General features: G+C 45.1%; 1 protein-coding gene across 1 annotated transcript in view; it reads right to left on the bottom strand.

Moving 5' to 3' along the window:
• Positions 1-8,936, bottom strand: part of LOC147672878 (uncharacterized) — a 52,355-nt gene extending 43,419 nt beyond the window's left edge. Inside the window, exon 1 of the mRNA XM_086947956.1 lies at positions 8,729-8,936. The gene's annotated coding sequence lies outside the window, so the exon portion shown is untranslated. The remainder of the gene's footprint in view (positions 1-8,728) is intronic.
• Between the last annotated feature and the right edge of the window lie 11,728 nt (positions 8,937-20,664).

The raw sequence follows: 20,664 nt of genomic DNA, 5'->3' as shown, positions 1-20,664 counted from the left end.
ATTGCCATACCATATACTCTTAAGTGCATTATAATCCTCGCGGTTAAATGCTATCTTTGGTTTGGCTTTATCAAAACATGTCGAGTAAGGTGTCATACGAATTGGAATACTATCCCCTCGCCGATTCTGGCGACGGGTATAGCATTCCACCCTTCTAGAGGGACACGACATGTGTGTAGCCTTAACCCCGGTTAAAGTTAAACAGAGCCTCAGCATCACAAAATGGACGCTGCCACCACAGACACAAGTCTGGCCTCCTGCTGCTGACCGAAACTCGGCAGATGGTGGCCTGGACAAAGGGTTTCCTGCCTTGGGAGGTGCGAGCACCACCCCAGACAGGATTTTGTGTATTGTGTAGGACAGGGCTGAATAGAATCAGACATGCCCGGGGCACACAAGGTGTCCCCGTGCATAGGCCAGTCCAAACCGGTCCTGGGACTTTCCAGACCCAGGCTTGGCGCGGAACTGGACAAAGGAAAGGGGGTGTAACCGCCCCCCTTCCTGGTTCCTCCCAGAGGAGGGACCTAGTAGGTGATCCACCCCTCAGATTGGGAATAAGAGTGGGAGCAGTGCCATTGCACAGCAGATCATCCTGAATCAACTTTACACGAAGAAGAAGACTGGACTTCGACATTCTGCTGCACAGAAGACTGAAGAGAATCTCCCTTGTGGCCTAGGAGTGGCCACCCTGTGAACACAGGTACCAACCAGCAACTCGACGTCTGCTTTGCCGCCGCCTCCCGCCGGAGACCGAGCCCAGAGCCCGACAAGAACCAGACTCCCAGACCTCTCAGAGCCCGATCCACAGTCCCTTCAAAGAAGGGACCCGTGGAGGCACCGAGTGACGTGGGACCGGACCTCTTGGAAGACACTCGAAAAGCTGACTGCGCAGCTTCTGAGGCATCCTCGACGTTGTGCTTTGGGGACTGAGAACCCCCACCACCGAGCAGCCCTTGCACCGAAGATCAGCCCTCCAGCATCTCCACGATCTGCGTGGGGCCCTTTTGCATTGTGCCACTCGACGCGTCATCCCGGCCACTAGCCACGTGGTCAGCGGCCATCTTGGCGACGAACCCGAAGATTTACACAGCAGGTCTGGTTGCTCCAGACCTACCCAAGCTCCTGTGAAAAGGAGCACCCGCTCTGACCTTGCTGGTCCGAGTGAACAGCATCTTTCAACTTCTGCGTGGCTTGCATTTGCCAAGGCCTGTTTGCTCCGATCAGGTCGCCGACACCGCCAACAGCGAGAAGCCTACGTGGGACAGCTCGTGACCGACTCCTGGACGTCCTCGACCCCGGGTATCCACGTGGCTGCAGAAAGAAGCTACCCGACAACGCCTGTTTGCACCCGACATCGCCTGGTTCCAATCTGGTTCCACGGTAGTCACTGGCTAGTGACTTTGAACATTGTCCCCTCTGCTTTCAGGTCTTCACATCTTCAGATCCACCCTTGGATCCACCGGAACTCTTCTCATCGAGCCGCCTGCAGCATCTTCAGCTCCAAGCACCATCGACCAGCGTGACGAAACCCGACACTACTTCGACCCTGTGCACCCGCTTCCTGTGGGTGAGGTAACTCAGCTCCGCCAGTGCTCCTGCACTGGTACACATCTCAAGGGCCTGTGTCTAAAGTTTTAACTCCGTAGGTCACTCGGAAGGTTCCTAACTTTCTAACTTTGTACTTTTTACGCACCATAGACTTTGTATTGGAAAGTGCGTGCACTTTGAACACTGCACCCGAGTCCCGTGGGCCTCTCCCGACTTAGTCACTGCTAGTCTCGAATAGCTCCAGCGATTCCCTAGGCCCTAGGCCTCTTCACTTTCCTCCTGGTATCTCTTATACCACTTTCTTAGTATATGGTTTAGGTGGCCCCTAGGGCTCATCCATATTGTGCAACTTTTGTGTATTTTAAACTGTCTTGTGATTTAACGCTTGTGCTTCTGTGCTCATAAAGAGTCCAGGGGATTTTATAGTTAATAAATCAATATATGTTTTTAATATATATCTGTGTGGTGTCCCTTTCATTTGGTATTCAAGGGGGTTGTGTATGGTATAACAGCTGGCTTCACATGCCTTTCAGAGTTTAGCCTAAGACTGCTTTGTCCACGTTACCACTAGGATAACTGGTCTACAAGGTTGAATTACAACCATCATCATAAGGGTTGCTTGGCATGGTACAAAGTGATCACTAGAATTAGTGAGCATTATATACCAGGCCAACTTCTCACATGGGTCACGAGTGCAGACCACTATAAGCAATGCATTAGTTAATCCTAGCCTCAAACCTAATGAACAAACCCTGCCTCTAAAGCCAAATGGGGAGATTCACACGTCGGAGGCCATTAGAGATAGCCCTGCAAGGCCCACACCGGTTACCTCTAACTAAGCTAATTGCCCACCCCATTGTATAAATCCACAGGGCTACAGCAATCAAACAATAGGCAGGCTGGGGGAGGCGCCTCTACAAACATAGAAGCCACCAATCACTTTTTGCCCCCTCCAGTTATAAATCTACCACCCGCATCAACTCCGTATGTCCTCATTCTTGCAGGTATCCCTGAACTTAGAAGGGATCATTCTGAATCTCACCAAGAATTAAAGAACAAATGTGTTCACTGGCTTGTAAACCACAGATATTTTAGTTATGAGGATGAAGAAGAGACCCTAACCACACGCAGGGTGGGATGGAAAGGCAGAAGATGTAAGGATGTACATGGAGATTGCATAATAATTAATTTTAGAAATCCGTTGATGACCCAAAAAATGTTAGCTAGAGAGGATGGGAGAAAAATGGGTGGTATTCAAGTACTCCCTTTGGGTTATTTCTACCCCCTAACAGGCCCTACCATGACATCAGGCATTCAGAGCGGGGCTGGAGAAATGACCCCAATAACCGTGAGTTGACTCATCAGCACTGGCAAAAGCAACCTATTTTTAACATTTCCACTGTAAATAGATTTAGCTGGTTGGATGGAGTAGACTGACTACTGTGGGGGGCTACTAATATATGTAGATCTTCGTATAGATGGGGTATGGTCCAACTATAATGGGAACTCGCATATTATGCAGGCGATAGGCCTTCGCTCCAAAGGGATAAACATCATACTGGTAAACTGGTATAACGCTGTTGGTGCAAATGGCAGGGGAAGTGTAATAAAAGAATTAGACTCCCGCCTAAATGCCCAGCTATTGGTGGCAGAGGTAGCAGTTGCCCCGCGTGTCGTCCTTGAGGGAACTTTAATTGCCACCTTTGTGGGAACTTGAGCCCACTAAGTAAGGACTGGTCACGGTGCACAGTGGAGAAAGGGCCACACTTTGTACACTCCCCAGATGGGTGGGAAATAGATAAGGCGATGAAAAGGCATAATCTGGCCCATACAATGGACATGGTCTAGATTGGTAGCGGGGGGAACCAAGCCCAACCTTTAAGGGTAGAGGATGTCACTCTTATATGGACTTTATAATGGTTTCCACTACACTTAAAACGTGGGTTAGTAGGGCGGCAATCGAAAACAGTATATTTAGTGACCATAACCCTTTAGTGGTGGAGATAAAATGCTTAAAAGTTAAGAAATCACCACCGGGAGTAGATAGGATAGAAAGGATAGTAGATCAAGGGAGGAGGCTTAGATGGTCCAAAAAAGATGGGGAAAAGTTTTATAAAAGTCTAATAACCACAGGGTTAGATGCAATAAACGTATGCCTTGACCTAAATAATGAGGGAGTGGCGGTAGTGACGGCATTCGAAGAGATGGCTCATCTCATCGACGGACTCCTGAAGACCACCACAACTAGGGCATCAACTACAACACCCACTTGGTTTGACAAAGAATGCTCAAAGGCACTTAAAGATCTGAAACTTAGCCTAAAACAGCGCCCCAAAGATAACACTCAAATAGTCCAATGTAGAATGACGTAGAAAAAGACGCTAAAAACTCGAAAAGTCAGTCTCCAAAGACAAGCCTGGGAGGCTTTAAGGGAGGCGGCAGAAAGAAGAGACGTGTCCGAGTTTTGGAAAATTATAAATAAACCGTGCTTCCAGGACTCAAACGCACCACAAATCCTGAACACCATCCCACCAGAGCAGTGGCAGGCCCATTTTCAGAACCTGTATAATCACACAGGCAAAACAAACTATGATGAAGGACAGAGGCCAAAATCAATTGCACGGCTAGAGATTACCCTGGCTGAAGTAGGAGGGGCAATCCTGGGGCTCACTAAAAACAAAGCGCCTGGCCCAGATGGCATATCCCCGACCTCTACCTTAGCAAAGTGGAACTGTGGGCTCCTATTCTTACGAGGGTCCTGAACGTGGCAGTAGAGGCGGGACTGCCGCGCTCTTGGTCCTCGGCAACCATCGTTCCAATCTTTAAAAAAGGAAATCGGGATTGCCCCCGATGCTACCGTCCGATATCCCTGATCGATGTCACGGCGAAGGTGTTGGGTCGTGTCATTCTAAAACGCCTGTCAGACTGGGCTGATAGTATCCAGCAAATAACAGGCATACAATATGGGTTCATCGAGGGAAGGTCAACCACGGACCAGTGCCTGAACCTCTACCTCCTGATCGCTAGGGGGCGGTCTATCTAGGGTTCATGGACCTCTCCGCGGTGTTTGACCGTGTGAATGGGGAGAAACTATGGTCCCTGATGATAGGCCTAGGGGTGGAACAAGATCTAGTTGATACTTTAAAGGCCCTACATTGGAATACATCTGCGTCTATCCGCTATAATCAAGATGGAAGTAAGACCTCACCAATCCCATGTACGAGCAGAGTAAGGCAGGGCTGTATCTTAGCTCCATTTTTGTTCTCACTGTACATTAACAGCTTGGACAGGGAACTATGTAAACTTGGAGTGGATTCCCCCCAAATAGGTTCTCGCCCAATCCCCGTCCTGCTCTACGCGGAAAAGCGGTGTTGTTAGCCCGAACACCGCTGGGGCTGCAGAGGTTGATTGACGGATTATTAAGTTTCATGGCCACACTGGATCTGTTTGCAAACCTAGACAAGTCATATGTCATGTTAGTGGGGGAAAGACCAAACAAGAAATTCGCTTACAAGATAGGCTCCCATAAAATGGGCCTGGTCCAGTCCTTTTCCTACCTAGGCGTACTATTTGACAGGCTCTTAAAGTTCAAATCCCTGGTGGACAAACACGCCGCAAAATTGGTGGCTTCGTCAGGGGCTATAATGGGCTATGGGAGGAGACTGGGTAGATTGTCCCCGGAGCAAGTGATGAACCTGTACAGATCAATATGTTGTGCCAAAGCAGCCTACGGCTCGGAAGTCTGGGGTTTTGTAAACACATACCAAGTCCAGGCAGAAGAAAATAAGTTTTTTAGAAGGATCCTAAAAGTACCGAAAAGTACCTCATCTTACATCATACATGAGGAACTAGGAGAACCCTATATTACAGATCGAATCAAGGTCAGGCCGCTCCTGGTCTAGGTTAAAATCTGGTCTAATCCTGAGGCCGATTTGAGTAAGCAAATTATTAAAGACTGCCTGAACCACGATAAAGAGAGTTCCATCCCCTGGTTAAAGTATGTTAAAGACACCCTAGAAGCGATTGGCTGCAATAATTTTTATACCGCGCCTGAAGCCCTTATCGCCCAGATTAAGACAATGGTCAAGAGACTTTTTGGTGAATGGACACCCATGTGCAGAGCGGCCATAGAAGAGCGTAAACCCACGGTCGCGTCTTATGGATTACTGAAAACTGAAGGTGGAATTTATCAGTGATCCACACTGCACAAGACAGATTTTACATGACCCATTTTAGTTTGAACATGTTGCACCATCTATTGTCTGTTCCCTCTGGTTTTAATTTATCGGTAGAGCAGAAGGGTACCTGCAGCTGCGACAATAGGTCTCCGCAGGATACCCTTCACTTCGTACTGTTATGCTCATTTTACTCATCTCCCAGGCGTAATTTCCTCGTGGGAATCCTGAAACGAGCCAAACTCAAACATGCCAAGACAGCCCTTTTGTTTTTGCAGAAGGCCACAGACCCTTACACACTGTCTTGTACGACGAGTTTTATTAGGGTGGCAATGAGACTAAGGAATACGAGAGAGACAAGTGATCGTAATACTTTGTAAATAGAGACTGGATAACAGGAAATCTCTGATACAAATGTAATGGATTTTTATCTTTTTAACGTGGCTTTTTAAATGTTTTTAATGTACTTTTATGGTATCTTTTGAAGTGCCGAATAAAGATATTTGATACTGATACTGGTTGGATAGAGTAGACTGACTAAAGGAAAACACCTCTATTATTAAGGTAAAAATGTGTCCACCCCAAACACAAACCCAGATCCAGGTTAGTGATATAGGACCATGTATCCCGCGCAGGGAGGGCCCATCCTGTGGGAGCATGAGCGGCTCCCCTGGTTGCACCCACGAAGGCGGTGACTCGGTCCGGAGGGATAATCCTAAATTTTGTTTACCCGTGGGGTCAAATTTTAAGGATGAAAGTGGAAAGATAGAGGCTGTATGCCAAGCACCCCCCTAGCGCCTGATACACCGAATCCCTCTAATTGTTCAAAAACAAGGGTCCTATCATGGAACATCGCAGGTCTGAATAATAAGATAGATGATCCTAACTGGGGCTCTTTTATTAGTCAATTTGAGATGTGCATGTTTCAGGGAAATGGACTAGAGGGAGTTCCCCAAGTTGGGTTTTGCCACCTTTAGTATCCCCGCAACATCTGGGGGTAAAGGGAGACCATCAGGAGGCCTTAGCACATGGGTGGGAGTTCATCTAGGATGCACGGCCAAGCAGATCGACACAGGATCGAATGATGTACTATGTGTTATACTCCAGTTTCCCTTAATGATTTCCGTTGTTCTTTTAAATGTATATTCTAGACCTACGGTCCTGGGAAAGGAGTCAATTACATTGGAAGAACTAACTACGTGCTTAGGTACCATTGCAGAAAATCATTTCAGTCAATCGCAAGATAAATTGAGCACTTTATCTGAAGCCCTGGTCCCAGTGCTCCTGACGGCATCCAACTTAACAACTCATAATGGATCAGGTATAGATCCTGCGTTGGTCACAATAAACCATGCTAGATTAGGAGAAGTCACATTGGACTTCTTCTATCCCAAAAAAACAAACCAGCCTAGCAGGATGCCCCCCACCCTTGGTATAACGATCAATGCCGCAAAGACAAAAGATCGTTGGCATCGTCTGTCCAGGCTAATCGCCTGCAAATTAAATCTGCCAGGACGGTATTTAAAGCGGCCATCTTTGAAAGCAAAAAAGGGTGGGAAAAGGATAAGTGGGATGCTCTGCGAAGCGCCTTGGGGGCCAGGGACATGAGGACCTTTTGGAAAGTTGTCAACACTGGTAGTTCTGGTGTTAAATCACTGGTAGACCCAAATCTGGATGAAGAAGTCTGGCGGGAACATTTCGAATCTCTCTATTCCAAGGAAGAAACATTGACTAATGAGATATTTGAGGAATGCCCTATGGGGATTGACCACTCCCCCACATTAAGGGAAACTACAGAACCCTATGACGATAGCTTTAGTATAAGTAAAAGTCTAAATAAAATCAAGGGAGCTTTAGTAAAAAATTGCCCCAGTCAAAGCACCCGGCCTAGACAAAATCCCTGGGGACCTTTTTCGCAGTGAACCAACTGTCTGGGCTCCATATCTTTGGGTGCTATTTATTGCCATACTTCAGGGCATGAAGAGTCCCCCCAGTGGGGCTGGAGCGGAAATGATCCCTATCTATAAAAAAGGTTCACCGCTCCTACCAATTAACTATAGGCCAATTAGCCTGATAGACATCACGCAAAAAAGCTTTGCGCGTGTATTGCTGTTTAGGTTACAAACTTCGAAGAGTTGCACCTTGCCTCAAAATCCCAAGATAATTGAAAAAAAACATGGGTGGCAAATCCTTCTCTGCTCAAGCAGTCAAAGGATGGAACATTTAACGCCCAACATTAGATCCACCGACAACCACCATATCTTCAGAAAACTACTCCAGAATTGGCTCTTCCCCACATAAGCACCATACGCAAACAGAAATATACAGCATATCGCTCTGTATATAAGCATGTATTTGTACTATAGATATGTACCTGAATATGTGTATTGCTTTGTATAAACATGTTGAATAATTATGTTTAACAAAAAATTTTTTTTTTAAGTACAACACATTAAAACCAGAGTTTTTCTATTGCATCTTTAATCTACATATATTTACTTCCTTTATGCATCTATATACTTTCCATGTACTTGGATCTATATTACTTTTCTCCAAAAAAAGCATATTCAAAGCACTACCCTATTTCTCACCCTAAACCTCTATCAATATCTTTAATCTACATATACTTACTTCCTTTATACGTCTATATACTTCCCATGTACTTATGGATCTATATATTTATTACTTTCTTCTAATTCAGCAATATCCAATGCATTTCCCTATTTCTCAGCCTATACCTATATCAATATATCCTCTACATCCACTCTCTCATTCATCCCAAACCCCATATCACTAATATACCCCTCAAAATAGCCCTTTCTAGACTCTCCCCTACACTACCCCTCCTTGCACCATCTGACACCTCTTTGCTATACCAATCCCCCAGCTCAGCCCCAGGGGCCCTGAAAGAGGAGCCCAGCTCAGCCCGGCTTCTGCATAGATTCCCTCCAGGTTTATTCAGTCAATTTCTACAAACACAGCAGAAGGTGCTGACAATCTCCTACCTGAGCAGAGACCTGTGCAGACGTGTCCAGGCTCTCTCTTCCCCCTGGGGCTGGGGGGGGGCAGACCTGGGGTCTGTGAGGGGGGCTGGGTCAGATCAGGGGTCTGGCAGGGCAGATCTGGAGTCTGAGGGGGGGGTCTGTAGATGAATGTCGCTGCACAGACAGACAGGGCTCTATCCTCCTCTGCAGCAGGCTGGACACAGAGCACAAGGAGGAAGTGATGTCAGCACCGCTGCTGCTGCTGTCTCTGCCGCTGCTGACCCGGAAGAGGAAACCCTTCTCCCTTTCGTACGGTGTGTAGCTCAGTTTGTTTCATCAGCAGGCGAGGAGCGCCCTCTGGTGGCCGCTGACGGAACCGCCGCCTCCAGGCTCCAGCAGGGAAATAAGCATTGGCGCCTGCAAAGGTGTGAGTGTGTTTAGATGTGAGAGTGCGACCTGGGCAGCAGTGATGTCAGGGGCGGCTGGTGACATTTGAAAGTGGTGGGGCGTAAACTAATTTGCATATTGCACCGCAGCGAGCGAGCACAGCGAGCGAGCGAGCCCGAACCACCTTGCATCCATCCATACATCATTCATGCATCCACCCATCCATCCATCCACCCACCCACCCATCCATCCATCCACCAATTCTGCATCCATCCTGCATCCATCATTCATTCATGCATCCACCCATCCATCCAGCATCCATCATTCATTCATGCATTCACCCATCCATCCATCCTGCATCCATCATTCATTCATGCATCCACCCATCCATCCTGCATCCATCATTCATTCATGCATCCACCCATCCATCCATCCACCCACCCACCCATCCATCCATCCACCAATTCTGCATCCATCCTGCATCCATCATTCATTCATGCATCCACCCATCCATCCTGCATCCATCATTCATTCATGCATCCACCCATCCACCCATCCATCCTGCATCCATCATTCATTCATGCATCCACCCATCCATCCATCCACCCATCCATCCTGCATCCATCCATCCATCATTCATTCATGCATCCATCCATCCACCCATCCATCCACCCTTCCACCCATCCATCATCCATCCTGCATCCATTCCTGCATCCATTCATGTGTCCACCCATCCATCCATCCTGCATCCATCATTCATTCATGCACCCATCCATCCATCCATCCACCCATCCATCCTGCATCCATCATTCATTCATCCACCCATCCATCCATCCATCCACCCATCCAGCATCCATCCATCATTCATGCATCCATCCATCCACCCATCCATCCACCCATCCATCATCCATTCCTGCATCCATTCCTGCATCCATTCATGCATCCATCCATCCATCCTGCATCCATCATTCATTCATGCACCCATCCATTCACCCTGCATCCATCCTGCATCCATCATTCATTCATCCACCCATCCTGCATCCATCATTAATTCATGCATCCACCCATCCATTCATCCACCCATCATTCATCCATTCATGTGTCCACCCATCCATCCACCCATCCTGCATCCATCATTCATGCACCCATCCATCCACCCTGCATCCATCATTCATTCATGCACCCATCCATTCATCCACCCATCCATCCTGCATCCATCATTCATTCATCCACCCATCCATCCACCCATCCAGCATCCATCATTCATTCATTCATGCATCCATCCACCCATCCATCCACCCATCCATCATCCATCCATTCCTGCATCCACCCATCCATCCATCCATCATTCATTCATGCACCCATCCATCCACCCTGCATCCATCCTGCATCCATCATTCATTCATCCACCAATCCTGCATCCATCCTGCATCCATCATTCATTCATGCATCCACCCATCCATTCATCCACCCATCATTCATCCATCATCCATCCATCCACCCATCCTGCATCCATCATTCATTCATGCACCCATCCATCCACCCTGCATCCATCATTCATTCATTTACCCATCCACCCATCCTGCATCCATCCTGCATCCATCATTCATTCATGCATCCACCCATCCATTCATCCACCCATCATTCATCCATCATCCATCCACCCATCCTGCATCCATCATTCATTCATGCACCCATCCATCCACCCTGCATCCATCCTGCATCCATCATGCATTCATCTGCCCATCCACCCATCCTGCATCCATCCTGCATCCATCATTCATTCATGCATCCACCCATCCATTCATCCACCCATCATTCATCCTGCATCCATTCATGCATCCATCCATCATTCATGTATTTTTATGACCCTATAACTTGCACACAGCTTGTCAGTGTTTAACACCAGTCTCGAACCTTGTACTCCAGCACCAATGATACATGATTAATATTAATTGTTTTTAAAAACATGTATTTATTCGACACCAATTTCACACCTTAGTCGGAACATCATTTTTATTTGTTTTTTAAAATATCTATTTATTTAACACCAGTGTAAGTCATGTATACATTTTTATGGTTCGATAAGAGGCTCGAACCTGGTTTCCCATCACCAAAGTCGGCCGTGCTATCCGTCAGGGGTTATGTAACAGGGCTATGTAGTGACCAGCCAATCCTGCGCCAGGATTGGCTGGGGGGGCACCATGACTCCTCGCCCAGTCGCCCTGTGTAACCCCGGGGGCTGCGGCCCGCCCCCTGGTCCTCTCTCTAAGGGGGAATTCACAAGAAAACGATCTGCGCATGCGCGGGCATGTTTGTGCCCAAAAATACACTTGCGCAGCTGCAGCAGCCCGATCCTCCCCCCCCCCCCCCTTGTCTCCCGGTTTCCCGGCCGGCAGATAGCGCGATTTTATTAAATAATTGCGTTTGGCTTCTAGTGACAACGTGGTGGGTCCATGGGGCTTAGTGGGGCTTCGCCCCTACGCCCCAATGGACGCACCGCGCCTGAGTGATGTTTGTGCTGGAGGCAGCGCTGCTCTGGGTGTGGAGCTTCTTGGATGAGTCCAGTTTTCTTTAATTGCGTCTTGTCATTTCTCGGTTGTGGCAGTGATCCCTCTTGTCTCCTTGCCCCCCCCCCCCCCCCCAGCGGCAGAGAGGACCGGGAGGAGGGGGGGGGGGGGACAGACTGCACGCGGGATCCTCTCTGAGCACGAGTGCAGGAAACACAGACACAGGGGCTGAGTGATGCCCAGTTCTGCTCAGTCTTTCAATGTGAACATAAACGGAGCTTGATGCAAAGAAGGAGCTCTTTCAAACAAGCATTTTGAGAAAAGTGTACTTTCATTTGTTTAAAGATTTTATAGGCAGCTCGTTTTTTTAATGCAATTTTCTATAGCGCGAACTTTACCCGAAGGTGTCAAAGCGCTTTACATCAGAACCAGTTGAAAAACATAAGGACTTAGGATTGCATGCGTTTCAAAAAGGATACACACGGAAGAAATTGCAAATGTAGAGTAATGTCACTCAAGGAGGAGATACGAATGGATATATAAGGTCGACAGCATATACTCGTGATTAGAGTTATCTCTATATACATAGGAAAGGGATACGAATGAATATACTCTAAGAGTCACATAGGAATGGTAGAGAGTACAGCGGTCTACTGCATATACTCGTGATTAGAGTTATCTCTATATACATAGGAAAGGGATACGAATGAATATACTCTAAGAGTCACATAGGAATGGTAGAGAGTACAGCGGTCTACTGCATATACTCGTGATTAGAGTTATCTCTATATACATAGGGAAGGGATACGAATGGATATACTCTAAGAGTCACAGAGGAATGGTAGAGAGTACAAAGGTCTACGGCATATACTCGTGATTAGAGTTATCTCTATATACATAGGGAAGGGATACGAATGGATATACTCTAAGAGTCACAGAGGAATGGTAGAGAGTACAAAGGTCGACAGCATATACTAGTGATTAGAGTTATCTCTATATACATAGGGAAGGGATACGAATGGATATACTCTAAGAGTCACAGAGGAATGGTAGAGAGTACAAAGGTCGACAGCATATACTAGTGATTAGAGTTATCTCTGTATACATAGGGAAGGGATACAAATGGATATACTCTAAGAGTCACATAGGAATGGTAGAGAGTACAAAGGTCTACTGCATATACTAGTGATTAGAGTTATGTCTATATACATAGGGAAGGGATACGAATGGATATACTCTAAGAGTCACATAGGAATGGTAGAGAGTACAAAGGTCTACTGCATATACTAGTGATTAGAGTTATCTCTATATACATAGGGAAGGGATACCAATGGATATACTCTAAGAGTTACATAGGAATGGTAGAGAGTACAAAGGTCTACTGCATATGCTAGTGATTAGAGTTATCTCTATATACATAGGGAAGGGATACGAATAAATATACTCTAAGAGTCACATAGGAATGGTAGAGAGTGCAAAGGTCGACAGCATATACTAGTGATTAGAGTTTTCTCTGTATACATAGGGAAGGGATACGAATGGATATACTCTAAGAGTCACATAGGAATGGTAGAGAGTACAAAGGTCTACGGCATATACTAGTGATTAGAGTTATCTCTATATACATAGGGAAGGGATACGAATGGATATACTCTAAGAGTCACATAGGAATGGTAGAGAGTACAAAGGTCTACGGCATATACTAGTGATTAGAGTTATCTCTGTATACATAGGAAAGGGATACAAATGAATATACTCTAAGAGTCACATAGGAATGGTAGAGAGTGCAAAGGTCGACAGCATATACTAGTGATTAGAGTTATCTCTGTATACATAGGAAAGGGATACGAATGGATATACTCTAAGAGTCACATAGTAATGGTAGAGAGTACAAAGGTCGACAGCATAGACTAGTGATTAGAGTTATCTCTATATACAAAGGGAAGGGATACGAGTGGATATACTCTAAGAGTCACATAGGAATGGTAGAGAGTACAAAGGTCGACTGCATATACTAGTGATTAGAGTTATTTCTATATACAAAGGGAAGGATACAAGTGGCTATACTCTAAGAGTCACATAGGAATGGTAGAGAGTACAAAGGTCTACTGCATATACTAGTGATTAGAGTTATCTCTATATACAAAGGGAAGGGATACGAGTGGATATACTCTAAGAGTCACATAGGAATGGTAGAGAGCACTGCGGGCTACTGCATATACTAGTGATTAGAGTTATCTCTATATACAAAGGGAAGGGATACGAGTGGATATACTCTAAGAGTCACATAGGAATGGTAGAGAGTACAAAGGTCGACAGCATATACTAGTGATTAGAGTTATCTCTATATACAAAGGGAAGGGATACGAGTGGATATACTCTAAGAGTCACATAGGAATGGTAGAGAGTACAAAGGTCGACAGCATATACTAGTGATTAGAGTTATCTCTATATACAAAGGGAAGGGATACGAGTGGATATACTCTAAGAGTCACATAGGAATGGTAGAGAGTACAAAGGTCGACTGCATATACTAGTGATTAGAGTTATTTCTATATACAAAGGGAAGGGATACGCGTGGATATACTCTAAGAGTCACATAGGAATGGTAGAGTACAAAGGTCTACTGCATATACTAGTGATAAGAGTTATCTCTATATACATAGGGAAGGGATACAAATGGATATACTCTAAGAGTCACATAGGAATGGTAGAGAGTACAAAGGTCTACTGCATATACTAGTGATTAGAGTTATCTCTATATACATAGGGAAGGGATACAAATGGATATACTCTAAGAGTGACATAGGAATGGTAGAGAGTACAAAGGTCTACTGAATATACTAGTGATTAGAGTTATCTCTATATACATAGGGAAGGGATACGAATGGATATACTCCAAGAGTCACATAGGAATGGTAGAGAGTACAAAGGTCTACTGCATATACTAGTGATTAGAGTTATCTCTATATACATAGGCAAGGGATACGAATGGATATACTCTAAGAGTCACATAGGAATGGTAGAGAGTACAGCGGTCTACTGCATATACTAGTGATTAGAGTTATCTCTGTATACATAGGGAAGGGATACACATGGATATACTCCAAGAGTCACATAGGAATGGTAGAGAGTACAAAGGTCTACTGCATATACTCGTGATTAGAGTTATCTCTATATACATAGGGAAGGGATACGAATGGATATACTCTAAGAGTCACATAGGAATGGGAGAGAGTACAAAGGTCGACAGCATATACTAGTGATTAGAGTTATCACTATATACATAGGGAAGGGATACGAATGGATATACTCTAAGAGTCACATAGGAATGGTAGAGAGTACAAAGGTCGACAGCATATACTAGTGATTAGAGTTATCTCTATATACATAGGGAAGGGATACGAATGGATATACTCTAAGAGTCACATAGGAATGGTAGAGAGTACAAAGGTCTACTGCATATACTAGTGATTAGAGTTATCTCTGTATACATAGGGAAGGGATACAAATGGATATACTCTAAGAGTCACATAGGAATGGTAGAGAGTACAAAGGTCTACTGCATATACTAGTGATTAGAGTTATGTCTATATACATAGGGAAGGGATACGAATGGATATACTCTAAGAGTCACATAGGAATGGTAGAGAGTACAAAGGTCTACTGCATATACTAGTGATTAGAGTTATCTCTATATACATAGGGAAGGGATACGAATGGATATACTCTAAGAGTTACATAGGAATGGTAGAGAGTACAAAGGTCTACTGCATATACTAGTGATTAGAGTTATCTCTATATACATAGGGAAGGGATACAAATGGATATACTCTAAGAGTCACATAGGAATGGTAGAGAGTACAAAGGTCTACTGCATATACTAGTGATTAGAGTTATCTCTATATACATAGGGAAGGGATACAAATGGATATACTCTAAGAGTCACATAGGAATGGTAGAGAGTACAAAGGTGTACTGCATATACTAGTGATTAGAGTTATCTCTATATACATAGGGAAGGGATACGGATGGATTTACTCAAAGAGTCACATAGGAATGGTAGAGTGTACAGGTCTACTACATATACTAGAGGTTAGAGTTATCTCTATATACATAGGTATGGGATATGATTGGATATACTCTGAGAGTCACATAGGAATGGTAGAGAGTACAAAGGTCTACTGCATATACTAGTGATTAGAGTTATCTCCATATACATAGGTATGGGATATGATTGGATATACTCTGAGAGTCACATAGGAATGGTAGAGAGTACAAAGGTCTACTGTATATACTAGTGATTAGAGTTATCTCTATATACATAGGGAAGGGATACGAATGGATATACTCTAAGAGTCAAACAGGAATGGTAGAGTACAAAGGTCGACAGCATATACTAGTGATTAGAGTTATCTCTATATACATAGGGAAGGGATACAAATGGATATACTCTAAGAGTCACATAGGAATGGTAGAGAGTACAAAGGACTACTGCATATACTAGTGATTAGAGTTATCTCTATATACATAGGGAAGGGATACGAGTGGATATACTCTAAGAGTCACATAGGAATGGTAGAGAGTACAAAGGTCTACTGCATATACTAGTGATTAGAGTTATCTCTATATACATAGGGAAGGGATACGAATGGATATACTCTAAGAGTCACATAGGAATGGTAGAGAGTACAGCGGTCTACTGCATATACTAGTGATTAGAGTTATCTCTATATACATAGGGAAGGGATACGAATGGATATACTCTAAGAGTCACATAGGAATGGTAGAGAGTACAGCGGTCTACTGCATATACTAGTGATTAGAGTTATCTCTGTATACATAGGGAAGGGATACACATGGATATACTTCAAAAGTCACATAGGAATGGTAGAGAGTACAAAGGTCTACTGCATATACTCGTGATTAGAGTTATCTCTATATACATAGGGAAGGGATACGAATGGATATACTCTAAGAGTCACATAGGAATGGTAGAGAGTACAAAGGTTGACAGCATATACTAGTGATTAGAGTTATCTCTATATACATAGGGAAGGGATACCAATGGATATACTCTAAGAGTCACATAGGAATGGTAGAGAGTACAAAGGTCTACTGCATATACTAGTGATTAGAGTTATCTCTATATACATAGGGAAGGGATACGAATGGATATACTCTAAGAGTCACATAGGAATGGTAGAGAGTACAAAGGTCTACTGCATATACTAGTGATTAGAGTTATCTCTATATACATAGGGAAGGGATACGAATGGATATACTCTAAGAGTCACATAGGAATGGTAGAGAGTACAAAGGTCTACGGCATATACTAGTGATTAGAGTTATCTCTATATACATAGGGAAGGGATACAAATGGATATACTCTAAGAGTCACATAAAAATGGTAGAGAGTACAAAGGTCTACTGCATATACTAGTGATTAGAGTTATCTCTATATACATAGGGAAGGGATACGAATGGATATACTCTAAGAGTCACATAGGAATGGTAGAGAGTACAGCGGTCTACTGCATATACTAGTGATTAGAGTTATCTCTATATACATAGGAAAGGGATACACATGGATATACTCTAAGAGTCACATAGGAATGGTAGAGAGTACAAAGGTCTACTGCATATACTAGTGATTAGAGTTATCTCTATATGAAGTAATTCGGGGTTCCCAAGGCCTACACGCTCCGGAGATAACCCACTTACACTCAAGAACTGTTGGCACGGAAACTGTAAAAGGCAAAGAACAAGTTTATTAAGACCCCATGGGGTGGTGGTACACTCAAACAGCACCCTTCGGTAATGCAAGAGGTATCACACCGAACACCGGTGTGACCCCGTTTATATACAGTTTTGGGGCAATAAAAGATAGGCGGCACAAGTTAAGACACATTTTAAGGACATATATGGTCATGTTTTGGAATACTGCCAGCTCATTGGAGGGGGCACAACTCCGCTGGTCAGTTTGGTGCACATTCCTGAAGGCTTACGGGTCAGCTGGAACTGCGCATGTGCGGCTTGACCAGTACTAAAAATAGCCTGTTGCTGGGCAGATTGGAGTGGTCAGTGGAACGGACAACGGACTAAAGGGCACGCCGGCCACGAGGCCGCTTATGATCTAAGATGGCCGCCGCAACATTCAAAATGGCGTTTTCGTATATAGCCAAGTTAAGGAGGACAACGTGTAGGTTCAGCTAATCGCTAATGCGGCCGGGCCAATTACAACAGACGACCCTTTTAGCGTTTAGCTGAATCTACCTCATAGTGAACATAATCAGGATGTTCGTCCTCGATGTCTATTAACATGATTTGTGTTACCTCTTTGTGAAGCATCATTTTGTCATGGGCAAGAGCTTGTCTTGATGGTATGCAAGCTGATAAACACATTGAACATAAGGCTGGGCCACATTGAATACATAGGCATATGAAAAACATGGCTCCCACAAGTATACACAGAATCGTCAACAGTTTCCAGCCCCAAGTTGCAAGCATGGACCAGAACCATCCCGAAAGTGTCCAAGTTCCATTGTCCGGGTGTATTTCAGCTGCAATTTTATGAAGCTTGGAGATGGCATCATACACAGATGGAGAATTGTCCGGAATATATACACAACAGCTGCTTCCGATAATTCTACATGCCCCCCCACGATCAGCCAAACCAACATCCAATACCATCCTATTTTGGAGTGTAACAATCCTGGAAATCTGTAGTTCCTCGGTAATATTCCCCAGGGCAATGGCAGTGTCATTCGCTACAGCCTCGACAACACGTGTCAGTCGTCTGATTTTCCGGCTGTTTAATGCAGCCCCCACAAAGGAGAATAGTCCCAGATTGAAGTCCACATACTGTTGCAATGCAGTATCTGTTTGGTCAATGTCCTCCAGGACAACAGTTCGTTTAACCCTATTCAAGACGAAGTCGTGGTACAAGGTGTAATCATTGTGATACATTGGAGGGGCAATGAATACAGGAGGTAACACAAACGATACGTAGCACGTGCCCAACCACCCCAATGGAAGCTGGTGGTAGCCCTTCGTTCCACAGATAAAATATGTATTTCGTGATGCAACAAATGAAATGCCATTCGGGCTATCAAACGTGAGAGTAGTATTACATTCGCTTTTCCCCACTGCAATCGAACCCTTATTCCTGATACATAAATCGGCTTTTGTAGCAATGACATTTATAACATGTGCACTAGATACATTAATGTTCCGCTGATTGCTGTATACACGTGGGGCAGACACATTATCAGGCCTATACTCTTCCCATTCAAATCGAGTGCCCTCAGCCCGGGGAAACCCATCCTTGTCATGGGAACATACTTTATTCAAGCGGAAAAGCACCCCCCCTTTTGTTGGCCATCTCAAAGTAAAGAGGAGGGTGTACCAAGCGTTGCATGATCCATTATGCGAAAACGGGAGTGGAATAAGTGGGGTGCCCCCTCTCTTCTGGTGCCCTGGCAACATCCCACACACCCAACAATTTGAGGTATTGGTCATGTTATGTGTGTGGTGAAGAATCTGAATGAAGCTGTTATTTAAATACGTTTGGCGGTGTCGTTCTTCATGAAAGGGCAGTGTAAAATGAAAATGTTCAGACGGAGCCGGGGTAGTCGGCAGCAAATGTTCACGTACAGGCACCACAAGTTCGACTACCCAGGCTATGACAGCTATCACTACAATAGTCAGAACAAAGAGAAAGGCACCCAATATTTTCTTATCACGAGATGCCGTTGATGCCATAGTTCAGAAATGTTCGTGCAAAGTCTCAAGTAGCACAAATTGTCCACAAAGTCTCAGATACACGTGCGTCTATACCTAAAAAAAGAAAAATACGGTGCTGAACTCCGAGGTAGCCGTTGTTTTCTGCTCCGGGCCAAGACGGGTGTCGCTACACTGGCAGAACTGATCCCCACCCCTTGGAATTCCCGGTTTCCGTTTCACAAACCTGGAGCGGTAACCAACCAGTCATAAAATGCAAAAAAATCTTCTTATCGAGGACGCAGGTTGTAGCGCTCTCGTCCGGCAGCAGCTTGGTCCGGGAAGGCTCCCTCAACTTCGGCCGACGTCACAGCTGGGCTCTTTTCTTTCTCCAAGATCTCCTTGTAATCAGTCAGCACAGCAGGAGTCACCAGATCCGGAGAGACACGGCGACAATGTGTCGAATGCACCCACCGCTTCCTGTTTGTAACTCGTACAGCGGTGCGGGTCGCAAGGAGGACCTGCTCGGGGCCCTTCCACCTGGGCTCCAGACTGCTTGCTCTTTCAAACGAGCGAATCATTACATGGTCACCAGGGCGGAGATCATGGCCCTCTCCAGTAGAGTTGTCAGGGAGCGCTTCTCGAACCTGTTGATGAATAGAGAGCAAATCATTTGTTAATCGTGCCAAATAATCATTCATCATAACACAAGGCACATCATGTATTAATCGCGGCTTGGGCACCCCCCAGATATTCATAGGGCGGCCAAACACCACCTCATAAGGCGTAAGGCCAGTTCGCGAGTGGGGTACTGATCTAAGAGAGAGCAGTGCTAGCGGCAAAGCATCTGGCCACTTCAACGATGTAGACGCCACAATTTTGGCCAGCTTAAGCTTCAACGTAGCATTGTACCGCTCGACCAGACCTGCTGACTGAGGGTGGAATACAGCGTGGAACTTCTGCTGAATCCCTAACCCCTTCAGTACATATTCCACAATCTTTATAACAAAATGGGGCCCATTATCGCTCCACAAAAATTTACAAACTCCAAAGCGAGGAAAGAATTCCTTAAGCAACACCTTAGCTGTTGTCAAAGCCGTGTTGTCTTTCGTGGGGTAGGCCTCAACCCATTTGCTAAAAGCACATACCATCACTAGGACATACTTCAGGTTATTGCAGCGCTCGAGTTGGATGTAATCCATTTGAAGCACCTCAAATGGTGCAGAAGGTGGAACGAACCCTCCTTTCGGAGTATGGGTCCCCTTTCCAGGATTGTGTTGCAAACATACCAGGCAGGTCTGCACTACTCTCTTTGCAGTATTAGCAATCTCGGGATGT

Source organism: Lissotriton vulgaris, unplaced genomic scaffold (genome assembly GCF_964263255.1).
Source record: "Lissotriton vulgaris unplaced genomic scaffold, aLisVul1.2 SCAFFOLD_2727, whole genome shotgun sequence".
Classification (NCBI taxonomy): Eukaryota; Metazoa; Chordata; class Amphibia; order Caudata; family Salamandridae; genus Lissotriton; species Lissotriton vulgaris.
The sequence above is the reverse complement of the archived record's forward strand: the minus strand, read 5'-3'. Positions and strand labels throughout refer to the sequence as shown.